Source organism: Scyliorhinus canicula, chromosome 15, assembly GCF_902713615.1.
Source record: "Scyliorhinus canicula chromosome 15, sScyCan1.1, whole genome shotgun sequence".
NCBI classification, from domain to species: Eukaryota; Metazoa; Chordata; class Chondrichthyes; order Carcharhiniformes; family Scyliorhinidae; genus Scyliorhinus; species Scyliorhinus canicula.
The window spans coordinates 3,905,906-3,931,511 of record NC_052160.1 but is presented as its reverse complement, the minus strand read 5'-3'; the positions used below and the strand labels follow the sequence as shown (position 1 = coordinate 3,931,511).

Here is a 25,606-nt window from a genome sequence, read left to right as displayed (position 1 = left end):
CCTCCTTCTGCACTGTAAATTCTATGATTTTATTAGAAAAGTCACAGTGACGTCAAGGTAATTAAGTTACTGCAGCAATTTATGAACAGTTTCTGCTGTATTTGTTTATCTATTGACTGTTGTCAGGTTTCCTGCCCACTGTACTTTCTCTCCCAGAATCATCATTAGTGCCGATGGGGTTCCCATTGTAAATTCCCCTGTGTGAAGTGTTTGGAATTATAGAATCATGGAACGGTCACAACACAGAATTCTGCCCATTGTTTCCAAGCTGAGCCTCTGCAAGAACATCTCTGCCAGTCCCTCCCGTCTCCCCTCCTACCCTTGCCCTACCATCCAGCAACATTCCTCTCTTCAGCTACTTGTCTAATTCTCTTTTGAAAGTCGGAGTTGACGTAGCCCCCACCACATGGCCAGGCAGCTCATTCCAGATCCTGTTCACTAACTGAGTAAAATGTTTTCCCCTCACCTCACTGCTACTTACATTGCCAATCACCTCTGAGTCTTGCATCTTCCGCTAACGGGAGCATCTTCTCCCGATATGATTTGACTGACTCCCTCTTGGCTTTTGAACAATATTTTTTTTAAATTTAGAGTACCCAATTATTTTTTCCAATTAAGGGGCAATTTAGCGTGGCCAATCCACCTATCCTGCACATCTTTTGGGTTGTGGGGGCGAAACCCACGCAGACACGGGGAGAATGTGCAAACTCCACACGGACAGTGACCCAGGGCCGGGATTCGAACCCGTGTCCTCAGCGCCGTAGGCAGCAATGCTAACCACTGTGCCACCGTGCTGCCCACTTTTGAACAATTTGAGCAATCCCCTCTCCTGCACTGCAAATAGCTGGAACAACATGAAGGTGTGTCATGCGGTGAAAATGTACCTCGAGGTTTCGATGGCATTCATCATCTGCTGGCTCTTTGAATCACTGCACAGGATCAGCTCCGCCTGCTAGCATCTTGTAACGCAAGCTTAGTTATCTTTTATCCGAGAGATATTTGAAATGTTTCCACATTCATCCATGAAGTTTGAACTTTAGCGTGTAAGGCAATGAAGCTATTATCTAAATTGAGCTTGTTCAGATCTGCTGCTCCCTTGGAGTACAATCAGAAAATACTTGCTGCTCTTGGTGCTTGGCCATTGGTCGGTCTGTAAAACGCACGGATCAAAGCTTGCACTCTGATATTTCAAAAGTGCTTCAATTGGGCTGGAGCCAGGATCCTAACGGAAAGGATAAATGTGGCAATCACAAGGACTTTAAACAAGTAAACGGGAAATGGTTCTGGGGGTTGGACTGTGGTGTGGGGTACGCATGTTGAAAAGGTTGGATCAATTATCATTTGAAAACAAGTGCAAGGGAAGAGATTGGAAGTAACAGTTACCGAAATTGTGCTTTAAACACTGCAGCGTAGATACACATGGTCGCGGATAGACGGGTCTGTCCGCTCCAGGATAGACTTCTTCTTTGTGTCCCGTGCATTCACGGTCAGGTCCACCGACGTCAAGCCGATGTTCTTCTCTGACCACTGCCTCCTACTGGCTGACTGCCACCTGCAGGAAAACCAGGGGACGGGCAGGGGGACATGGAAGCTGAATGTAAAACTATTGACTCCAGAGAACCTCGAGGAACTTAAAAGGGATTACAAAGGTTGGAGAACCGTGAAACCCCTCTTTGAGTCTCCACAGCTCTAGTGGGAAGCAATCAAGGGGAACATCAAAAGGTTTTTCATCCTCAAAGGCATTCAAAAGGTGAGAGAGAGACGAGGGCTCATGTCCAGACTCCAGAAAAGTATGCAGAATTTTCTCCAGCTGCAGTCGATGGGGTTGATGTCAAGGAGGATCTCCAAGAGGTGAAGGGCCAGCAAGCCTCGCTCTACACCTCGGAGGCCTCCAATGTCATCTTCCGGTCCAGAGTCCGCTCCGTGGAGCAGGATGAAAAGTGCTCACGCTTCTTCTTCCAGAAGGTACACAGAGAGACCTCTGTGATCAGCAGCCTGAAGGAAGAAGATGGCTCTGTAAAGACATCGCAGTCTGACATACTGAGGATCAGTCAATCCTTCTATGCCAGACTGTATGATCTGAAGCCAACAGACAGCACTGTTTCCCAGACCTTCCTGTTGTCTATCACGGAGGTCTTAGACGACAGCGAGCAGGAAAACCTGGACAAACCACTAACTCTGGACGAGCTGACAAAGGCCGTCAAGTCCTTTGAGACGAGTAAAACTCCCGGAAGCGACGGCTTACCGGCTGAGTTGTATTCGGCTCTGTGGGACTGGATGGGCCCAGACCTGCTGGAAGTGTACGAGAGTATGCTTCTGGATGGCAGCATGTCAGAATCCATGAGGAAAGGCATCATCACCCTCATCTACAAGCAGAAGGGGGAAAGGGATGAAATTCGAAATTGGCAACCCATTTCACTGTTGAATGTGGATTATAAAATTCTAGCCAAGGCCATCGCCAATCGGGTTAAGTCTGCTCTGGAGTCGGCGATCCACCCTGACCAGGCCTGTGCTGTACCCGGCAGGAAGATCTCTGACAGCCTCGCGCTGCTCAGGGATACGATCACCTACGTGCAGGACAGGAGGGTGGACACCTGCCTCATCAGCCTTGACCAGGAGAAGGCTTTTGACAGAATATCGCACACCTACATGATGGATGTACTTTCCAAAATGGGGTTTGGGGAGGGAATTCGCAATTGGACAAACTGCTCTACACAAACATCTATAGCGCAGTCTCAATTAATGGGTGGGAATCAGGAAAGTTCCAGATCAAATCTGGAGTCAGGCAGGGCTGCCCACTCTCCTCGGCCCTGTTTGTGTGCTGCATTATGCCGAGTCCATCAGGAAGGATCCGGGTATGAGAGGAGTGACGATCCCAGGAAGCGGAGGCGTGCAAGTCAAGGCCACCCTGTACATGGACGACATCGCCGTCTTCTGCTTGGATCCCGCGTCTGTACGCAGGCTCTTGGACACCTGCGACCAGTTTGAACTGGCCTCAGGAGCCAAGGTAAACCGCGGCAAGAGCGATGCCATGTTCTTTGGGAACTGGGCCGACCGGTCCTTTGTCCCCTTCACTGTCAGGTCAGATTACCTGAAGATGCTGGGGATATGGTTTGGAGCGGCTGGGACGTGCACCAAAAACTGGGAGGAGCGCATTGCCAAAGTAAAACAGAAACTGGGCTGGTGGGAGCAACGCTCCCTCTCCATTGCGGGCAAAACTCTGGTCATCAGGTGTGAGGTACTCTCGGTGTTACTGTACGTGGCGCAGGTCTGGCCCATTACACAACCCTACACCGCAGCAGTCACCCGGGCCATCTTCAAATTCATCTGGAGATCCAAGATGGACCGTGTCCGAAGGGACACCATGTACAAACCTCTGGATAAAGGAGGGAGGAACATACCCAACGTCTCCCTCATCCTGATGGCCACCTTTGTGTGCAGCTGCATCAAGCTGTGCGTAGACCCCGGGTAAGCAAACACCAAGTGTCACTACATACTGAGGTTCTACCTGTCCCCAGTGTTACGAAGGATGGGCCTGGCCTCATTGCCGCGGAACGCTCCAAGTAGTTGGACCGTGCCGAAACACCTGTCCCTCGTGGAAAATTTTTTGAAGAAAAACACCTTTGACCACAAAGCAATGAAGCAGTGGACAGCACGTAATGTCCTCGAGGCCCTCAGGGAAAAGGAGACTGTGGAGGACGTTGGATGGTTCCCTAAGCAGACTGTCAGAGTCATCTGGCAGAACGCCTCAACACCAGAACTTTCAAACAAGCACCAAGACCTCGCTTGGCTGGTGGTGAGAAGGGCCCTCCCTGTCAGATTCTTCATGTACACCCGAAGGCTCAGCGCCGTTGCCGCTGCCCTCGGAGTGGCTGTGGGGGAAATGAGACGGTCACCCCCCACCTCCTTGTGGAATGTGCCTTTGCAAAGAAGGTCTGGAGAGAGATGCAGTGGGATTTGTCCAGGTTCATCCCGAGCAGCTCTGTGACACAGGACTCTGTGCTCTACGGACTGTTTCCAGGGACACACACCGAGACAAACATCAACTGCTGCTGGAAGGTCATCAACTCGGTGAAAGACGCTCTTTGGTCTGCCCGAAACTTGCTGATGCAAAGAATTGTTCTCGACCGAGTGTTGCAGACTGGCACATTCCAAGGTCCAGGACTACGTGCTGAGGGACGCACTCAAGCTTGGGGCAGCTGCCGCCAAGGCGCAATGGGGAAAGGCCACTGTGTAAGGTCTTCCCAGCAAATGTACACCGAGGGGTGGGTAACAGTGTAAAACCCCTCGGTCCGGGCCTTCAATACTCCAATGTATAAAAGAAACATGACAATGTAAATATTTAAGAAAGAACTGTAACATGAAGAAGGATATGTGTGTAATGTCATCCCAATTGAATGGAAGAAAGACAAGTGAATGTGTAACTTTGATGGAAATGTACACTCAAGTCAATTTGAAATGTTCTGTAATGTTTATTAGAGATTTTATGAATAAAGTATATTTTTTGAAGAAAAAAATTTCATCTGTGCATTGCAGTCACTCTATCCAGAAGGTGTACCTGAGCAAGACACCCTCCGTGTTCAAGTGAAGGCAAGCATCCAGCAGAGGGCAGCAGAGCGTAGCTGCTGATTGGCTGTTGCGGGTAAAATTTGCATCAGTGCATTGTGGTCACTGTATCCAGAAGTCCTGTTACTCCTTCCAAAATGAATCACCTCACACTTTTCTGCATTAAACTCCATTATAGAGTAGAGGGGGAGGAGTGGATTACAGATAATAATCTTAATAATCTTTATTATTGTCACAAATAGGCTTACAATAACACCGTAATCAAGTTACTGTGAAAAGCCCCTAGTCGCCATTCCGGCACCTGTTCGGGTACACAGAGGGGGAATTCAGAATGTCCAATTCACCTAACAAGCACGTCTTTCAGGACTTGGGGGAGGAAACCGGAGCACCCGGAGGAACCCCACACAGTCACGGGGAGAATATGCAGACTCCGCACAGACAGTGACCCAAGCCGGGAATAGAACCTGGGACTCTGGAGCTGTGAAGCAACAGTGCTAACCACTGTGCTACCGTGCAGCCGCTCCACCTGCGAGATCCGGATCTCACCCTGGCTGGGCGCGATCCATAATTGCATATTTAAATGAGTCATTAGGCTTATTTAAAGACCCGGTCACCGAAACCACCGGGGCCTGGGAGTCAACGGCCGTGCCTGCGATGCCTCGCTTAGTATTGATCTACTCAAATATGGACCAGGCGTAATGGCACCTTGGTGGGGGGAGGGTCTCGCAGGGTACTCGGGACCCCTTGGGTCAGGGCAGGGTAGCACCGTGACACACCCCGGCACCAGGGAATTGTGGTACTGTCGGCTCGATCCCATAGCAGCGCCAACCGTGCACCTGAGCACCCTTTAGTGCCACCCTGGATTTGCCAGGGTGTGCAGGTACTCAGGTGCCAGGTTGGCACTGCCATGGGGTCAGGCCTGGGGCATTGTGCAGGGTGGGGGAGTTCCCAGGAGCCTCAACAAGGTTGGGGGGGAAGGAGGTGATCAATAATGAGAGGGGGGCGGGGGAGGGGGGCCTGAAAGGGGAGGGGACAGATGCCGTTCAATATGGCACCCTGATCCGTGAGCAGCCATTCCTGTTGGTGAGATCAGCTCGCCAGCGGGAATTCTCTCTGAGTGTGGCCTTGGCGGGAAGAAAAGCGGCAAAGTGGCGTTAATAGCGGGGTGATTCTCGGACCTGCAGCCACCGTTACACACTCCGCTAAACAGCCCCAAAAGCCTCACCTTTATCCGCTGAATGGCGCCATTTGTCTGAGCTGTGAGTTGGTAGCTTGTATAAATACAGAGACAACAAAGCAGAAAGCGAAATACAGACTGCTTCCAATGGGAAATTCTAACTTTCATTTGATTGGGATGTGACACCAGCGCTGGCCTGAAAAGTCGGGAATTCCTTGAATCTCTTCAGGATCGTTTTCTGCAACAATTTATTCTGGAAGCAACAAGGGGACGTGTTTATTATATTTATTAACAAGTAGTAAATCACAGTTAACTAACAGTCCGGCAGTGCCGGACCATTTATCTGCCAGAGATTGCAATGGGATTGGGTTCAACGCAATGTTTTAAATGGCAAAACGTGAAACAGACACTGCGGGGTGGGTGGGGGGGACAGGCGGAGGGGAGAGGGACAGGAGGGGGAGGGGAACAGGCGGAGGGGAGAGGGACAGGCGGAGGGGAGAGGGACAGGAGGGGAGGGGACAGGCGAAGGGGAGGGGGACAGGCGGAGGGGAGGGGGACAGACTGGGGGTGCGGGACAGGCGGAGGGGAGGGGGACAGGCGGAGGGGAGGGGGACAGGCGGGGAGGGGACAGGCGGAGGGGAGGGGGACAGGCGGAGGGGAGGAAGGGGGGAGGGGGACAGGTGGAGGGGAGGGGGACAGGCGGAGGGGAGGGGGACAGGTGGAGGGGAGGGGGACAGGCGGGGAGGGGACAGGCGGAGGGGAGGGGGACAGGCGGAGGGGAGGGGGACAGGCGGGGGGAGGGGGACAGGTGGAGGGGAGGGGGACAGGCGGAGGGGAGGGGGACAGGTGGAGGGGAGGGGGACAGGCGGAGGGGAGGGGGACAGGCGGAGGGGAGGGGGACAGGCGGAGGGGAGGGGGACAGGCGGGGAGGGGACAGGCGGAGGGGAGGGGGACAGGCGGAGGGGAGGGGGACAGGCGGGGGGAGGGGGACAGGTGGAGGGGAGGGGGACAGGCGGAGGGGAGGGGGACAGGTGGAGGGGAGGGGGACAGGCGGAGGGGAGGGGGACAGTGGGAGGGGAGGGGGACAGGCAAAGGGGAGGGGGACAGGCGGGGGGAGGGGGACAGGCGGGGGGAGGGGGACAGGCGGGAGGGAGGGGAACAGGCGGAGGGGAGGGGGACAGGCGGAGGGGAGGGGGACAGGCGGAGGGGAGGGGGACAGGCGGAGGGGAGGGGGACAGTGGGAGGGGAGGGGGACAGGCGAAGGGGAGGGGGACAGGCAGAGGGGAGGGGGACAGGCGGAGGGGAGGGGGACAGGCGGAGGGGAGGGGGACAGTGGGAGGGGAGGGGGACAGGCGAAGGGGAGGGGGACAGGCTGGGGGTGCGGGACAGGCAGAGGGGAGGGGGACAGGTGGGGAGGGGACAGGCGGAGGGGAGGGGACAGGCGGAGGGGAGGGGGACAGGCGGGGGGAGGGTGACAGGCGGGAGGGAGGGGAACAGGCGGAGGGGAGGGGGACAGGCGGAGGGGAGGGGGACAGGCGGAGGGGAGGGGGACAGGCTGGGGGGCAGGCGGAGGGGAGGGGACAGGCGGAGGGGAGGGGGACAGGCGGAGGGGAGGGGGACAGGCGGAGGGGAGGGGGGCAGGCTGAGGGGAGGGGGACAGGCTGGGGGGTGGGGGGCAGATATGACTGGCTCAGTCTGATGGGCAGTCATATCTTCAGGTTGTGAGGCTGCCCCCTGCACAGGTGTTGTCGCTGCTGCTTTCTATGGTGTCACCTACCTAGGCTGCCACAGACACAGGAAGGGCGGCCTCCACGGGATCAACACCAGCAAATATCATTATATCTGGAAGAAATTGGAGAAGGAATAAGTCCGACAATCAGTCGGTTTGAGCAGTGAAGCTAGAGGCTGCTCACAGTCAAAGGGAGTGAAGTTGACTTTCAGGATTGAAGCTGCAGCTGGGCTCTGTGGTGGCCGTGTTTGGTAGGATACCTGTTACGGGTCTCCAGAATAATTAATGACGGCTTCACAGATGCAAAACACCTTCCCCCCCTCCCCAGCCCAGGGGCGGCACCCGACCTGGAACTCTTCAGACCCTGACCATGCCCACCCCCCCCCCCCCACCCCCACACCCCAGTGTCCTTGAGCCGCATGCCGGAAAGTGAAAATGGCTACTCACCTCCTCAACCCTCAGTAGCCATTGCGTCAGCTACACATTTTCAAAACGGAGTGCTAAACGACGCTCGTGTGACTTCCTGCTGGGGAGTTGGGTAATTCCCGGGAGGCCACAGCATTCGACTTCGAACTCACTAATGAGATTGAAATTAATACAAGTTAGGGTTAGTGATATTCTCGCCATATTTGGGAGACATACGGAGGGGTGAGGGTTGTTGAATCAGGAGCAGAGATTCAGCAAACTTAACAAAAGCGAAATAACGGTTATGAATAAATAAGGGGTGGCAGGTACCAAGGCCAGATGGTTTCTGTTTCATGGTAAAAAGGAAGTGGGAGAGAACATTGCAGGAATTATAATCTTCCAAAGCTCTCTAGATTTGGGAATTATTCTTTCAGATTGGAAAGTTGTGTGTGCCATTCTTTATCAGGAGTTTACGAGAGTCTGTAATTTGGGCAGGCTGCTTGAACACCTTGAAAATTCTCAGCTTAGCAGAGAGTTTGAAAGTGTGTTTGTAAAGGGTAGGTCAAACCTACCCAACATGATTGAATTCCCTTCCCAATGCAGGTGCCCAGGCACTGAAGTAGATTTATTGTTGCTCGTTTAACAATTCTTTACTGCACCAAACAGTAAGAAATCTGCTTTCAGGTGTGAACAGCTATTTCAATGCTATTGTGGACTAACCTCATATTTCCCAAACAAATCTCCAAAACTCCCCCAGCCCGACCTCCATCCAGCCCCTTCTTTGGGTGCTATCTTGGTGCTCAGCAAATGCCACAAACTTTGCGGCATCATCGGTAAACGATGTGGACCAAGTTGTGTGGAGCCTGAACAGCCTTTGTGTTCCAGTCCCAGCTCCTTGAGTCCATTACTACCTTCTGCTCCGTGCTGTCTATCCAGTTTTCAATCTTTCAAAACGAATTTGGATGAGGACCTGGAAAAAATAATTTTCAGAGGTACGGAGGGGGGGGGGGGGGGGGGGGGGGGGGGGGGCGGGGTGGGTGACGAGCTGAGATGCTTTTGCAGGGAGCCAGCATGGACGTTAAAGGCTGAATGGCCTCCGTTGGTGCTGTACTCATTCTATGAATCAAACCAACCTCCAATTTATGAAACTATTGCTCATATTTTCCCACCCTCCTTTACATTACCTCAGACATACTTGTTGACATAGTTCATGGCCATCTACAACATGTGTTGTGTGAGATCATTGACTTGAGGAGATTGAAGATATTTAGCGGAGTAAATGAAATCCACCTTCTGTGTTATAATTTAACACACACTCACTGCACCACCTTCCCCTCCCATTTCCCCACATTTACACCCTCTTTGACCACGGGTTCATTGTATGGGTCACAGAATATGGATTGTCAGTAAACATGCAACTCTGGGATAGATGAGATATTTTTGCTATTCATTTTGTTTTTAATTTTGTGTTCACTCTGCCTCTTATCATGTTTCTCTTGCTTCTTTGCCACGCTCAGATTGCCAGACCATCAAAGGTGGTTTTGATTGCTTATTCATTTCGATTTTCAATTTTTGTCACAGCAGGGGGAAATGAAGAATAGGAAATGTAATTGGAAATCGGAGCTCCATTTACCTGTGCTACATCTGCCAGTACCACTACCAGTACTGCTGCCCTGATTACATTGGCTAGTATTATTTGCGTAGTCTATTAAACCCAAAAATGAATAAAGAACTTTTTATTCCTTGTCAATGTAGCCAATGGATGTTGCAATTGTCATGAGAGTACCTTTAAGAAATGGATGTTTAAGCAATGTACCTTTAAGAAATGCAGCAGCTCATATTACTGAAGTGATGTCAGAGGGTGGGGGGGAGCTGAGCTCACTTCTGATTTTAGTTTCAGTTTGCGAGAGAGCAGCTGAAAAGTGCCTGGCTGGTTTGCTGTGAGCTGATTGAAAGGAGACAGCCGGTGTTTTGAGAAAAAGAGCTTGGGTGTGTCTGTGTTTTGCAGTGAGCTGGATCTGCTGTGATCTCTGCCATGAAAGACTATCTCTGAATCATTTGGATGATTTAAACTCATAATAGTAATGTCATTAACCTGATGTGTTTCTGTTTAAAGGTGTCTTTTGGAGGTTTGAAGGAACATTTTGAGGGAATATTTAGTGTTGTATTATTTTCGGGGTTATCTTTGAAGTAAGGGGCGTTAAGTGATCCAATGTTTATTTAAAAGGTTAAGTTAAGTTCATGGAATAAACATTGTTTTGTGTTTAAAAACCCACATGTCCATAATTGTAATACCACACCTGGAGACCAAGCCGTGTGCTTCAAAAGCAACAATACATTAAAGGGAGAGGTTGGTTGAACTCCATGGTACATTTTGGGGTTCTGAAAATGCCGCTCCCATAACACAATCGAATTAACTTCACCATCTGATGATATTGGTTTGTGTATTTGGGTTTGTGGCTTTTAACCCAGGAAGTAATGATGCCATTTGTTAAGCGATGAACGGTTATTTTCAGCCTTTGGCAAATGACGTTGATTCTTCTCAGATAGTCTGACAGTTTGTTGATTTTCTTGGTCCTTCTATTCAATACAAGCAAAGGGGAGAATAGCAAACATTACGGCTGATTCACACACCATCCGGATTTGGAAATATATCTTCGTTTCTTCACTGTCGCTGGGTCAAAATCCTGGAACTCCCTCCCCAACAGCACAATGGGTGTACCTACGCCACATGGACTGCAGCGGTTCAAGAAGGCGACTCGCCACCACCTTCCCAAGGGCAAGTAGAGAGGGCAATAAATTTTGGTCATGCCAGCAATTCCCACACCCCATGAGCTCACTGAGCTAAATCGCTGGCTTTTAAAGCAGACCAAGCAGGCCAACAGCACGGTTCGATTCCCGTACCAGCCTCCCCGGACAGGCGCCGGAATGTGGTGACTAGGGGCTTTTCACAGTAACTTCATTGAAGCCTACTCGTGCCAATAAGCGATTTTCATTTCATTTTCATGAATAAAATATAATGGAGTCATCAAAACTCAGTAAAACTATGTTTTTTATGTGCAAAATATTAGTGCTCCCATTGCCACTGACCTCCCTCCATCAACCTCCCCATCCATTCCAAACTCTCATCCACCCCCAACCTCCATCCTCTCCACATTCCCACTCCACCCCAACCTCCTCCCACCTTCTCTCTAAGGGCCGCACATTCTTTGAGAGTCCTGAGTGGAGGTCCCGGGGGCGTATCTCTCTGCTGCTCCTCTTTCCCCCAAGGTCCGCGAGAGTCCCTTCCTGACTCCTTGAGGAGGAGGGGGCTCTTGGACGGAGGTCATGGTAACCTGTCTCTCTCTGGTGTAGTCACTGTGGAAACCGCCTCTGGATACTGCAAGGCCTGCACGCAAACAGGGCATTCCGCCGGAGCAGGGTCTCCATGGCGATCTCCACCCTCCCCATGGAGACCTCAATTACATCGAATTACATAGAATTTACAGTGCAGAAGGAGGCCATTCGGCCCATCGAGTCTGCACCGGCTCTTGGAAAGAGCATCCTACCCAAGGTCAACACCTCCACCCTATCCCCATAACCCAGTAACCCCACCCAACACTAAGGGCAATTTTGGACACTACGGGCAATTTATCATGGCCAATCCACCTAACCCGCACATCTTTGGACTGTGGGAGGAAACCGGAGCACCCGGAGGAAACCCACGCACACAGGGGGAGGACGTGCAGACTCCACACAGACAGTGACCCAAGCCGGAATCGAACCTGGGACCCTGGAGCTGTGAAGCGATTGTTGTATCCACAATGCCACCCTGCTGCCCAGCAGGCAAATACTTCACCTGGGGCAGCAGGGTAGCATGGTGGTTAGCATAAATGCTTCACAGCTCCAGGGTCCCAGGTTCGATTCCCGGCTGGGTCACTGTCTGTGTGGAGTCTGCACGTCCTCCCCCTGTGTGCGTGGGTTTCCTCCGGGTGCTCCGGTTTCCTCCCACAGTCCAAAGATGTGCAGGTTAGGTGGATTGGCCATGCTAAATTGCCCGTAGTGTCCTAATAAAAGTAAGGTTAAGGGGGGGGTTGTTGGGTTACGGGTATAGGGTGGATATGTGGGTTTGAGTAGGGTGATCATGGCTCGGCGCAACATTGAGGGCCGAAGGGCCTGTTCTGTGCTGTTCTGTTCTATGTTCTAGAGCAGGGGGATGGACTCTTCCACCTCACATGCTACTCTGTAGAAGTTTTGCCCATCTCTGTCAGACGCTCCTCACCCCTTACTGCATCTCAAGCTTCCTGTTTAGGACCCGTCCCAAAGGCTCGTCATCTGACTCGAACTTTGCAGGACCCTCTTGCCCAGCAGTCTCTCTTTGATTCTTCTGTTAACTTGCCTCTGTGAAGTCAATGTCACCATAGCTACACTAGGAGCTGGGCCGATGAGGGGTGTCTCAAGTAAAACCAGCAGCACGGAAAATGTCACAAGTACTAAAATAGCAGTTCTTATTTACAGCTGTTTTAGAAATAATTAAAAATACATAATTTGAATGTAGCTGTAGTGAGGTCGGTGTTTATTTCCAGGCAGATTCTTTTATTTTAAATTCCGGTACTGAATATTGGTGTAATGGAGCAAGCAATTTTATTTCAATGCCCACCAATTCTAAACATACATGAGAATGTAAGAGGGGATAGTGACGTTTAAGGGGCATCTTGACAAATACATGAATAGGATGGGAATAGAGGGATACGGACCCAGGAAGTGCAGAAGATTTTAGTTTAGACGGGCAGCATGGACGGCGCAGGCTTGGAGGGCCGAAGGGCCTGTTCCTGTGCTGTACTTTCTTTGTTCTTTGTTCTTTGGGAGGTGATATTGTCTTTGACGTGGGTTCAAATCTCAATACAGCAGATGGTGCACTTCGAGCTGGAAGATTGCCGTAAGATCCAATGTCCTTTAGGAAAAGGCCGAGCCGACACGTGCTCTAGACCCACGGCAATGTGGTTGACTAACTGCCTCTCTCTGAAATGTCCAGACAGAGGTCAGTTTTCTGGGGGGGGGGGGGGGGGGGGGGGGGCTGGGGGGGTCTGTAGAGGAGGTTCCTCTAGTCAGGGTTTCAGGGGAGGGCACGGGGGAGGGGGGGGCGGTGTCTGGGAGAGGAAGGGTGGGCACATTGTACATTGTGGGGGGGGGAGAGGTAATCCTCGGATAGGCTTTGGGGGAAACCCCCTTAAGGGGTTACCCCCTTGGTCCATCCTGCGGTCCACTATGTCAGGATCAAATTTGATGAGGTCTGTAGTATTCCCCGTCCATGTGACCACGTGATTCCTGGCCCAGGGGATCGGAGAATCACGGAAGACCGGAGAATAGGGTGTTGGGCCTGCCACATGGATGCAAGTGGATCAGGAAGACCCATTTTCATTCATTCACATTCTCCCGCTGGCCCATTGGGTGTGAACCAAGATCCCACCTCCAGCAGGGGGGGGGGGATTCTCCGCCACACCGGGGACCCCCCCCCCCCCCATGAGGAGAATCCAGGCCTTTTTGTTTCAATAAGATCACCTCTCATTCTCCTAATACCACATCCTGCAAAGGGTCAAGGGTCGCAGAACAGAGATAGGGAGGACAGGATAAAATAGTTTGCCATGGTGGAGAGTTCTAGAACCAGGGGACATCGATTCAAGATAAGTGGCAGAAAAGGGCAGCACGGTGGCGCAGTGGTTAGCACTGCTGCCTCACGGCGCCGAGGTCCCAGGTTCGATCCTGGCTCTGGGTCACTGTCCCTGTGGAGTTTGCACATTCTCCCCGTGTCTGCGTGGGTTTCGCCCCCACAACCCAAAGATATGCAGGATAGGTGGATTGGCCACGCTAAATTGCCCCTTAATTGGAAAAAAATAATTGCGTACTCTAAATTTATTTAAAAAAAAGATAAATAACAGAAGGTGTTAAGGGGACACGAGGGTAGTGGGAGTCTGGAATTCGCTGCCCGAGTTGGTGGTGGAGGCAGAGAATCTAAACTCTTTTTAAAAAGTACCAGGAACTGCTCTAAGCTACAGGGCTATGGACAGGGTGCAGGAAGGTGGGATTAGAAAGGGTGCCAGGGTGACCTCGGGCTGGCACTGACAAGATGGGCTGAATGGTCTTTAACCTTTCTATGGGACGGGACATCAGATTAAATAACAACAACTGGCATTGACATAGTGCCTCATCCACTTAGTAAAATGCCCCAAGACAGTTATGAAAGTTTGTTCTTGAAGTCCCTCAGTGGGAGCATCTTTTGAAGTGCTCTCAAAGTTATTTTCTGAAACTTGCAAACATTTCTTGAAAGGGGATGCATGGAATTCTGTGGGCTTGCTGGAGGGCTGTGACTCTCTTTGACTGATGGATGGGAAAGAGGGAGGTGGCGGAGATTTTGGTTGAAGATTCTGGTTGAAGATTTGGCGGCAGGTTTTCTGGAAGGCAGTGACAGGGGAAGTGCCGCTGTTCGATATTCCCGACTGATTGATGGAAAATCAGAAGTGCAGTTGCAGCTTTTCGCATGTGAACATTGTTCTCTTCCATTAGGCTGTCAGTGTGAAGCTCGATTCTTTCTCACAGGGCAGAGGGAAGTAGCACAATATCAGTCAAACCCCACACTTACTGCCTGAATCTCCTGAGGATTATTTTGCAGAGCATTATTGGCAATGACCTGTGCTGATTCTGCCCTGCCTAGACTTTAAATGTAATAGAGGCGACAGACACTTGTAGAATTGGCCGGAAACAAGAAGGAGAGTTTTATTAAATAAAATGGCATTTGAATAAAGTTTGTAATCACTGAAGAAAAATAGATTTGCTGATGTGGAGTTTAAGCGTTTTGAATTGAGCCTTATTGTTGGGATGAGGCTATTATTCAGGGTGCTGGCTGTGATCACGGTGCTGGAATTCCAGCTTCCTGTCGATCAATCTGCAGCTTCATAACAGGGACAAACACGTTCTCCAGCCCAGGCATTTTTAAAGTGGGGGTCGCGACCCGCGGGTGGATCGCAGGCGGGTGTCGGGAGGGCAGGGGAGCCGTTCCTGATCGCGGGAATTCAAGCGCAACATCTGCAGCAGCCGGATTTTAAAAATGACGGCTGCGACCATTACGGGATAGGGTGGAGGCGGGGGCTTAAGTAGGGTGCGCTTTCCAAGGGCCGGTGCAGGCTTGATGGGCTGAATGGCCTCCTTCTGCACTGTAGATTCTATATCGAATCATCCGCCCAACCTTCACATCTTTGGACTGTGGGAGGAAACCGGAGCACCCGGAGGAAACACGCGCAGACACGCGGGGAGAACGTGCAGACTCCGCACAGACAGTGACCCAAGCCGGGAATCGAACCTGGGACCCTGGAACTGTGAAACAACTGTGCTAACCACTGTGCTGCCCCTATATATGATCGATATATGATCCAGAGCATCCAAACAGTTAAAGTAAAGAACTCATGCAATTATTGTTACAGTTACTCAATAAACCTTTTGTTACTACTGGATGAGTTTGCCTCTTCTTCATCGAGATTCAGAAGACCTCATTATTAACCAAGGATTGAGTAGCACATGTTACCTACCACACAGGTAATAAAACAGCATTAGTAATTCAAGGCAGTTGTCAGGGGGAACCTGTGTAATATCAGCCAAGAGCAATTCACTTTGCGTTTGTTCCTTTAGTCTCATGCCAAAGGATAGAGGTGGAAAGTTTGCCTAATGCACTATCAGGCAAGTAGATGAGGTGTGAATGGCAGGTCTGTTCCCAGCAGAGTCATTTGAACTTGTCAGACACCCTTCAGAGAAACCTTCATGAGTATCTGCCCTGGATGTGCTAATCTGAAACAATTAGTACTTCAAAAATCCGAGGCAATTTCTGAACATTGACAGCAATGTCAGTGTGGAGAAGTGGCTCGCCCTAATGACCCCCCCTTGACAATATAAATGGTTCCAGGCAGTTTTGTACAATTATTTTCCATATTGACTGACACCGTGACAAAAGAACTCCACTGATTCATAGTAACCGAAGTCCATTTCACAACTCTCTGAGCCTATCAAAAGCCACATTAAAATGAGACAGTGAAGATTTTTTTATCCTCATTTCAGACAAGACAGCCCCGATTCTGTTACACTGAAAATGGGTGGGAGATGCTCACAGCAGTCTATTCACTGCTGCTTGCAATCGGAATTCAAATAATTCTGCTCTATTCTTTTGCATTGTAATATCTCCTTGGAGTTTGTCTTCAAATGACATTGACTGTGTTGGGCTGGGTTTATTTCTACCTGCACTAACCATGAGTTGAGATTTGTCACAACACTATCCACAGATGAGTTTGTGCGTGCCAATTTGTAAAGTCAATCTGCTGACAGCAGGCATTGCACTGAAAGGAAAGAATTTGGTCCGAGCGCTTACAGCATCAGCATTGCAATTGAACTCGAAATAGGTTCAGTTTGTGAAATCGCAGAGAGGTGGCTCAACACAGTGTCCGTTCTGATTCCGAATACACGGGGACATAGACCGCTGACATCACGGCATGCTTTATCCATGGTTTGCTTGACAACAGAATATCCATTGAAACTGAAATGTCATTTCGATCACCAAAACCAAACAGCTAAGGTTCGCTTTTGAAAGATTGCACAAAAAATAAGACCAGTAAAAGTGTCAACACGTTGTAATTATTTTTAGGTATAGAGCAAGGCAACAGTAAACCCGAATGAAAATGCATTGTGTGGGGCAATAAAAATAACTCCTCGCGCCTTTATGTGACTCGTGTTATTTAATACACTGACTCTTGATGAAGGATTTATTACGAACGGAGGGAAAGATGCTTTTAATAAATTAAAATCATGTGATTAATGCTGGAATGGCAACATATTGTACTGATGGTTGATTTCTCTGCGTATCATCCTGCTTTGTATTAACTGTGAGATTCCTTCTCCATTTCACTGAAGCAGGCATGTTGTCCGGGAGCGTCGGAACTTGTCAGAAAACTGCATGACAAATTGCTAAAAGTGAACGTGGACAGGCAGTGCCAATGCTGGCTAAGGACATGATCAGGAAATGTGTGACATTGCTGGAAAAGATCTCTTTCATTCAACAGACAATGCAATAAATATTAAGTACAATTACTGATCGTTGAATATTTAATTATTGAACTATTTATTTGGTGCTCTCACAGCAGTCTAGAAATCAGCTGGTTAGCTCAGGAAAACCTCTTCAGTCATTGGCCCAGAGACCCGCCATCATACAGAGACCTTCAGTGGAGGTCGGATGCCCTTTGGGGTCGGTCAGACGGTCATTTAAATGGTTAAAGTTACGCAATATTGTCAAAGTTATTGCTAACAGACCTGCAAAATCAACTGTCAAAACTGTCAGAAGCAGCTGTCAAAAGTGTCAAATAAACCTGTCAAAAGAACCTATCAAAGATGTTCAGGTCATGTGGATTGGCCACGCTAAATTGCCCCTTAATTGGAAAAAAGGTAACGGGGGGGGGGGTTGATTCTCCGAGCCCCGCGCCGGGCTTGAGAATCGCCGCAACTGCGCCACAACACCCCGCCGCCGGTGTGTGATTCTCCGAGGTGCGGAGAATCGGCGCCATTTGCGGCGGTGCGTTTGACGCGGCGCCGGGCGCGGGCTGCTGGAATCGGCGGGGCTGCCGATTCTCTGGCCCGGTTGGGCCGAGTGGCCGCGCGGATACGACAAAGTCCCACCGACGCCGTTCACCCCTGGTCGCTGCCGGCGGGAACTCTGCCTGAAGGGCCGGGGGTGGCTTGTGGGGAGTGGGGGGGGGGGGGGGGGGGGGAGGGGACTTTGTCCCCGGAGGGGGGCCTCCGATGGGGTCTGGCCCACGATCAGGGCCAACCATCGGCGGGCCGGCCTCTCCCCCCCCCCCCCCCCCCCCCCCCGGGCCTACTTTTCTGCGCAGCCGGCCCCATATAACCAACGCCATGTTGAATCGGGGCCGGTGCGCAGAAGACGTCCCCCACGCATGCGCAGGTTGGCGCAGTGCCCATTTGGCGCTGGGAAGGGAGGCTGGAGCGGCGTGAACTGCTCCAGCACCGTGTTGGCCCCCTGTGAGGGACAGACTAGGTCGTACCCGGACCCAGTTCGCGCCGTCGTGAAACGCGACGGCATTCATGACGACACGAACACTTGGGCTCCATTTGGGAGAATCGCCCCCAGGATGCTCTAAATTCAAAGACAGAAACTGTCAAAGACATTTAAGGGTCTTTTGCTTTAAGTCTATTCCGCTCTCCTTTTTGACATAAGCCTGAGGAATTCAATTACTAGATGACTGATTTCATAACCGTCCAAAATCACAGCAGGTTGCCATTTCATAATTTGGTTGAAAGCTACAAATGGTTATAGACTCTTTATAGACTATGAATTCCAATGCTTGTTGTTAAAAGGGTTTTGAATGAAATGTTTGTTATTATACAGCTTTATTTGTTGGCAGAATAAAAATGTGGTAAATGGGCTTTTCTGAATGTTTTGAACGGAAATCTGCAATAGACCCTTGAACATCATTTTATCCCATCTCTGCAGGATCCCTGAGGTCTGCCCACGGTGGGTACTGAGTAAGTTGGCATGGTGGGTGTAAGGCAAAGGGTGATGGGTGGGATCATGTGTTGGCATTATGTTGGCATAGGGGCTCTGAAGGGCATGGGTTCACATGAGTTGGCCATGGAGAGTGTATGGGGCATGAGGAGGGTGGAGACTGAGGGTTGGAGAGTTGTTTCATGTTTTATTCTTTAAAAAAAATTTGGACACAATGCCCGATCCCCTAGGCAGGCCGTCAGCCCATCCCATCTCTGCAACCAGCATCCTCCTCACTACTTCTGAGGTTGCCCATCCCGATAGGTTGGGTGGTGATGGCACCAGGGGTGGGTGAGCCTGGATCCTAGCCTGCAGCAGCCCACAGTATTCTGGTGGAACCAGAAGGAATGCTCCTGTCCCTCCTGCTTCCATGCCAGCAAAGTTTTGAGCATGTTTTGAGGCAGTTTCTTATAGTGGAGAACAGCAATCTCTTTAAGGGTTGCTGCTTCAGCTGTTCAATGTCATGGGAAGCTGAGTACATTATAGACACTGCTCACATGTCCCTTAAAGTCAAGATCCTTGATATGATCCCCACTTGGACCATGGGGAAATCATTGTTGACCTCCCCGTGGCACTTGTGCAATCATGTTACTAAAGTTCTCACTTTGTGGCAGAACGTCAATTTGCATAATCCAGCCCAATAAAACTGCTGGATGCTCCAGCTACCCGGGGAAGGTCCCTTTTCAAATGACAGCAATCACAAGGCGGTCGGGAGTCTTGCACCAGGCTCTTCCTGTCCCCAAGTTAATTGGGGATATTGACGTCTGAAACCTACTGTGGGTACCCCTGCCCAATTCTCCTGGACCCACGCCATCATCCCCATTCTACTGGCCTTCAGTAAATTCTACCCATTCACTCTAACTCCAAATTTCTATCTGTCAGGTCACCATGGATACTGCTGATCTCCGATGGTCTTGTCCTTATCAAGTCTCCCTGCATATCCCACCCCAGTTGTTCATCCCGATGTGGGTTGCGTCTTTGTTCCTGTAAAGTTGGAGAACTGCAGATAGCTGTCATTTCATCCATGGTCAGATCCTCTCCACGTTTCAGGTAAACATCGCCCGAAAGGTCATGATCAAGAACTTTTCTTTCTGATTTCCTGCCTCCTCATTCCGTTTATCCCTTTTACTTCTCCTCAGGGATTTTCATCCTGAAGTTTGAGGCCTCCACAGGCACCCCACTTCCCAATCCCTCACTCAATCAAACTGACCCCTTCTCTCCACACACCCTCAACCATTTCTAGGTTCACCTCTTCTGGAAGAGTCCCGTTGAACTCTTCCTCACTTAATTCCTAACCTTGAGTTACTTTCCTCATCCCTGTGGTTGCTGACGCTGTTAGGGTTCCATCTTACTCAGGTACTAACCTTCTTTCATTCAGAACTCTCATTACCCTGCTCAAAAAATGGCGTGATGACCCTCTCCAATCACCATTGATTCTCTCCTATACAACATGGAGTGGGATTCTCCGTCCCGCCAGCCGGCCATTGTGGGCAGTGCCATGCCATTGGGAAATCCCGGGCGTGTGTGCGATGCCGGCGCAATGGGGAATCGCGCCAGCGGAGAATCCAACACATGATTTTATTGTGACTTTTGATGAATTAGTATCTGGGAACAGAAAAGAATCTCCAGTTAAAGGTCTCATATAAATTATTACTACTTGTGTTATATTTCTTTGCTGCCGCAAAGGTGTGGAGGTGGCCACACTCTGGATTTGTGTAAAACACGATGAGATCTTTATTAAAGATGCAATCAAGATGGTGATCTGCCCAAAGCCCTCGCAAACACTCTGCTGATCTCACTACACATCACATGATGCAGAACCAACAGGAATACATTCCCACATATGTAAAACTTTGGAATCTCCTCTCTGCAAAGATAGTAACCATCCCGTAGAGGAGGATATCACTGATCCACACAGCCAATCAGCATGAATTTAAATGGGAGAAAAATCCAACAGTCTTCAGTCCAGTACGTGATACTTGCACGCCTGATTTTCCTCTGCATTGCGTGAGGGAATAACTATATTCTCAGGCTTAGAAACTAGCACAGTGACATTTAGATTGACAATTGGGGTTGAACCCTGCATCGAGAATTCACACAGTAGCTTTCTCAGCCACTCCCTCCTCTAGACCCTGTCACAGAGGTGTTACCAGATTCAATTCCCCAATGTTTCAGAGACACATTGCTCCCAGCTCAAACCCATACTCTTCTCCCAATTTTTGATCAGGTGCCATCCACTTTTCCCGCCATCTCTTAATTGCTGTTGGCATCCATCCTCCTCCACCACCTCAGTCCCACTCCTTCACCTTCAACTTCTTCAGTCCTCTCCCCTTTGCTTCCTGTAACAGCCTCCCCGAACAGGCGCCGGAATGTGGCGACTAGGGGCTTTTCACAGTAACTTCATTGAAGCCTACTCGTGGCAATAAGCAATTTCATCTTTCATTGGGGCAGCAGGGTAGCATGGTGGTTAGCATAAATGCTTCACAGCTCCAGGGTCCCAGGTTCGATTCCCGGCTGGGTCACTGTCTGTGTGGAGTCTGCACGTCCTCCCCGTGTGTGCGTGGGTTTCCTCCGGGTGCTCCGGTTTCCTCCCACAGTCCAAAGATGTGCGGGTTAGGTGGATTGGCCATGCTAAATTGCCCGTAGTGTCCTAATAAAAGTAAGGTTAAGGGGGGGGTTGTTGGGTTACGGGTATAGGGTGGATACGTGGGTTTGAGTAGGGTGATCATGGCTCAGCACAACATTGAGGGCCGAAGGGCCTGTTCTGTGCTGTACTGTTCTATGTTCTATCTATCCATTCCCCAATCTCTCTCTCTTTTCACAATACTTCGCAGCACTGCATCATCACATTACCTCTTAGAAATGGAATGAGAAAAGAGTTATTGACATACTTTATTTTCGCCCTGTCTATTTGTGAGTTAAAGTTGAAATTCCCGTATCAGCCTCCCGAACAGACGCCGGAATGTGGCGGCTAGGGGCTTTTCACAATAACTTCACTGAAGCCTACTCGTGACAATAAGCAATTTTCATTTCATTTCATTTCAAATGCTAAGTGCCAGGATTCAAAGGGCTCATCCGGGATTGTTCAAATGGCGATGGAAAAGCAATGACCTTCCAGACAGAAAGAAGCTCAAACATTTCCAGTAAGTCGCTCTGCGACTGAATCCAGTTTACAGCAAATATCTCGATGGGGGAATTTCACAATTTTTCTGTATTGGACTAATAAGTGGTTTCCCATCAATTTTAGTCAAAATTGCATCTAATCAGATGTTTTCAGCAATTGCCTCTCAAAGTCAGAGTAATTCATAGAAAAGTAATTATACCTCCTGTGGTAGTTCATTGCTGCCGTTTCCAGCCGACAATGACAGGTCTACTGTCAGTCTTTGTGCCTTTCAGTTGAATGTCCTCTATGCTTCCAGATGAATATGAGAAATTAAAATAATAAAATTATTCATGAATAATGCAGCGCATGGATATTAGCTTACAAAATAACGTGCTTTGAATGGAGATGTGATTAATATTTTATGTGCTATTCACTGGAATTTTACAAGCAAATTTGCATTTTTCTTTTTAGCTTTTAGCTTTGTTTGATAATAAGTTATTCACACTGATCTCTGGAGGTGCTACGGATACTGAATTGCAAAGGTGTGTGTACATGGATTAGAGAGGCGATAGTCTTTTGGAACGATGTTTAAGTGAACAGTGAAATAATAAGGTGAACACATGCTAGATGCAGCATTTTATATAGGTAGACATTTAATATTAGTCTCCTATAACGTTACTAATTGATAATAGGTAATGGCCTATTTACCCATTGCAGCTCTCTGTGTAGCCGACACATACTACAATTACACAAATAAAACTTCATGAATCATACTGAAGTTGTATGAAAAGAACCATTTGTAATAGCTGTAAATCGGGAGATGGAAGGCAGAGGGGAACGGAGAAACTGTAATGAGCAAACTGGTGGAGCTGTGGCTGATCAGCCTCGGGGCCAGATGAACTTTACCCGAGGGTCTTAAAAGGTTCCATCTGAGTGGAAAGTACCAAATATAAGCCCTCTTTGCAATAAGGGAGGGAGGCAGAAAACATAGAACATAGAACATTACAGGACAGTACAGGCCCTTCGGCCCTCGATGTTGCGCTGACCTGTGAAACCCCATTAAAGCCCATCTACACTATTCCCTTATCGTCCATATGTCTATCCAATGACCATTTAAATGCCCTTAATGTTGGCGAGTCCACTACTGTTGCAGGCAGGGCATTCCACGCCCTTACTACTCTCTATGAGTAAAGAACCTACCTCTGACATCTGTCCTATATCTATCTCCCCTCAATTTAAAGCTATGTCTCCTCGTGCTAAACATCACCATCCGAGAAAAAAAGCTCTCACTGTCCACCCTATCTAATCCTCTGATCATCTTGTATGCCTCAATTAAGTCACCTCTTAACCTTCTTCTCTCTAACGAAAATAGCCTCAAGTCCCTCAGCCTTCCCTCATAAGATCTTTCCTCCATACCAGGCAACATCCTTGTAAATCTCCTCTGCACCTGCTCCAATGCTTCCACATCCTTCCTATCATGCGGCGACCAGAACTGCACGCAATACTCCAAATGCGGCAACATGACCTCATGGCTCCGAAACTCAATTCCTCTACCAATAAAAGCTAATACACCGTACGCCTTCTTAACAACCCTATCTACCTGGGTGGCAACTTTCAGGGATCTATGTACATGGACACCGAGATCTATCTGCTCATCCACACTACCAAGAATCCTACCATTAGCCCAGTACTCTGTCTTCCTGTTATTCCTTCCAAAATGAATCACCTCACACTTTTCTGCATTAAACTCCATTTGCCACCTCTCAACCCAGCTCTGCAGCTGATCTATGTCCCTCTGTAACTTGTAACATCCTTCTGCACTGTCCACAACTCCACCGACTTTAGTGTCACCTGCAAATTTACTCACCCATCCTTCTACGCCGTCCTCTAGGTGATTTATAAAAATGACAAACAGCAGTGGCCCCAAAACAGATCCTTGTGGTGCACCACTAGTAACTGAACTCCAGGCTGAACATTTCCCATCAACCATCGCCCTTTGTCTTCTTCCAGCTAGCCAATTTCTGATCCAAACTGCTAAATCACCCTGAATCCCATGCCTCCGTATTTTCTGCAATAGCTTACCATGGGGAACCTTATCAAACGCTTTACTGAAATCCATATACACCACATCAGCTGCTTTACCCTCATCCACCTGTTTGGTCACCTTTTCAAAGAACTCAATAAGGTTTGTGAGGCACGACCTACCCTTCACAAAACCGTGTTGACTATCACTAATCAAATTATTCTTTTCCAGATGATTATAAATCCTATCTCTTATAAACCTTTCCAAGACTTTGCCCACAACAAGAGAAAGGCTCACTGGTCTATAGTTACCGGGGTTGTCTCTACTCCCCTTCTTGAACAAGGGGACAACATTTGCTACCCTCCAGTCTTCTGGCACTATTCCTGTAGACAATTATGACATAAAGATCAAAGCCAAAGGCTCAGCAATCTCTTCCCTAGCTTCCCAGAGAATCAGAGGATAAAACCCATCCAGCCCAGGGGACTTATCTATTTTCACACTTTCCAGAATCGCTAACACCTCCTCCTTATGAACATCAAGCCCTTCTAGTCTCTCAACCGGGACCTGGGATTCATGTCGCATTACATCCACCCCCCACCATCTAGAATGAAGCGGATGAGTTGCAGAATTGCATCTGGAGATTGGCAGTTGTCAGTGTTGAGGACTGAGGCTGTTGCAGCAATGCCGTCGTCATCCGCTTCATTCTAGATCACAACGTCTTCATCTTCGACAACAAATTCTTCATCCAACACCACACAACCCTGCCAGGGCAATCTCTGCAAGACATGCCAGATTATCGACTCGGATACCACCATTACACGTGGTAACACCACCCACCAGGTACGCGGCACATATTCGTGCGACTCGACCAATGTAGTCTACCTCATACGCTGCAGGAAAGGATGTCCCGAAGCGTGGTACATTGGCGAGACCATGCAGACACTGCGACAATGAATGAGCTGGCATCGTGCGACAATCACCAGGCAGGAATGTTCCCTTCCAGTCGGGGAACACTTTAGCAGTCAAGGGCATTCAGCCTCTGATCTCCGGGTAAGCGTTCTCCAAGGCGGCCTTCAGGACACGCGACAACGTAGAATTGCCGAGAAAAAACTTATAGCCAAGTTCCACACACATGAGTGCGGCCTCAACCGGGATCTTGGATTCATGTCGCATTACATCCACCCCCCACCATCTGGCCTGGACTTGCAAAATCCTACCAACTGTTCGGGCTTGAGACAATTCACACCTCTTTAACCTGTGATTATCCCTCTCCCTGCATCTGTGAAGATTTGATTACCTGCAAATGCTCGCATTCCAAGCATTGTCCAGCATCTCTGACTTTGTCTATTTGAATGTTTCTGGAACATACCTCGCCATTCCCCTGAGGAAGGAGCAGTGCTCCGAAAGCTCGTGTTTGAAACAAACCTGTTGGACTTTAACCTGGTGTTGTAAGACTTCTTACTGTGCTCACCCCAGTCCAACGCCGGCATCTCCACATCATGACTTCCTTTGGAAACATAGAAAATAGGAGTAGGAGGAGGCCGTTTGGCCCTTCGAGCCTGCTCCGTTATTCATCATGATCGTGGCTGATCATCCAACTCAATAGCCTACTCCTGCTTTCTCCCTATAACCCTTGATTGTATTCGCCTCAACTGCCATACCTAGTCGCCTCTTGAATGTATTCAATGGCTGCGTGGGTTTCCTCCGGGTGCTCTGGTTTCATTCAACAGCCAAAAATATGCAGGTTAGGTGCGGATAGGGTGGGGGAGTGGCCTTAGATAGGGTACTCTTTCAGAGGATCAGTGCAGACTCGATGGGCTGAATGGCCTCCTCGTGCACTGTAGCAATTCTGTGGATTCTGGTCCTATTTTGCATGTTTGTATGTTTATCCTCAGCCATGTTACTTTTAGTCAAAGTTATCCTGTAATGATTCAAACGTTCATGTTTAACGCTTTTATTGAAATAAAATAAATTAACAATTGCTTTCAGAGTGTCCACCTGCTCTAATAAAGGCTTCGTGTCTTTTA

The 25,606-nt window shown here is 49.3% G+C and overlaps 2 long non-coding RNA genes across 2 annotated transcripts in view; one reads left to right on the top strand and one right to left on the bottom strand.

Annotated features, from left to right (window-relative positions):
* The window catches only part of LOC119979064, a 111,029-nt gene that overhangs the window by 73,232 nt on the left and 12,191 nt on the right, over positions 1-25,606 (top strand). The gene's annotated exons all lie outside the window — the stretch shown is intronic.
* Positions 5,916-21,858, bottom strand: LOC119979065. The gene is made up of 3 exons (XR_005463632.1): positions 21,777-21,858; positions 7,920-8,049; positions 5,916-5,996 (listed from the first exon to the last, which is right to left on the bottom strand). It is a non-coding gene; the product is annotated as an uncharacterized LOC119979065 (long non-coding RNA).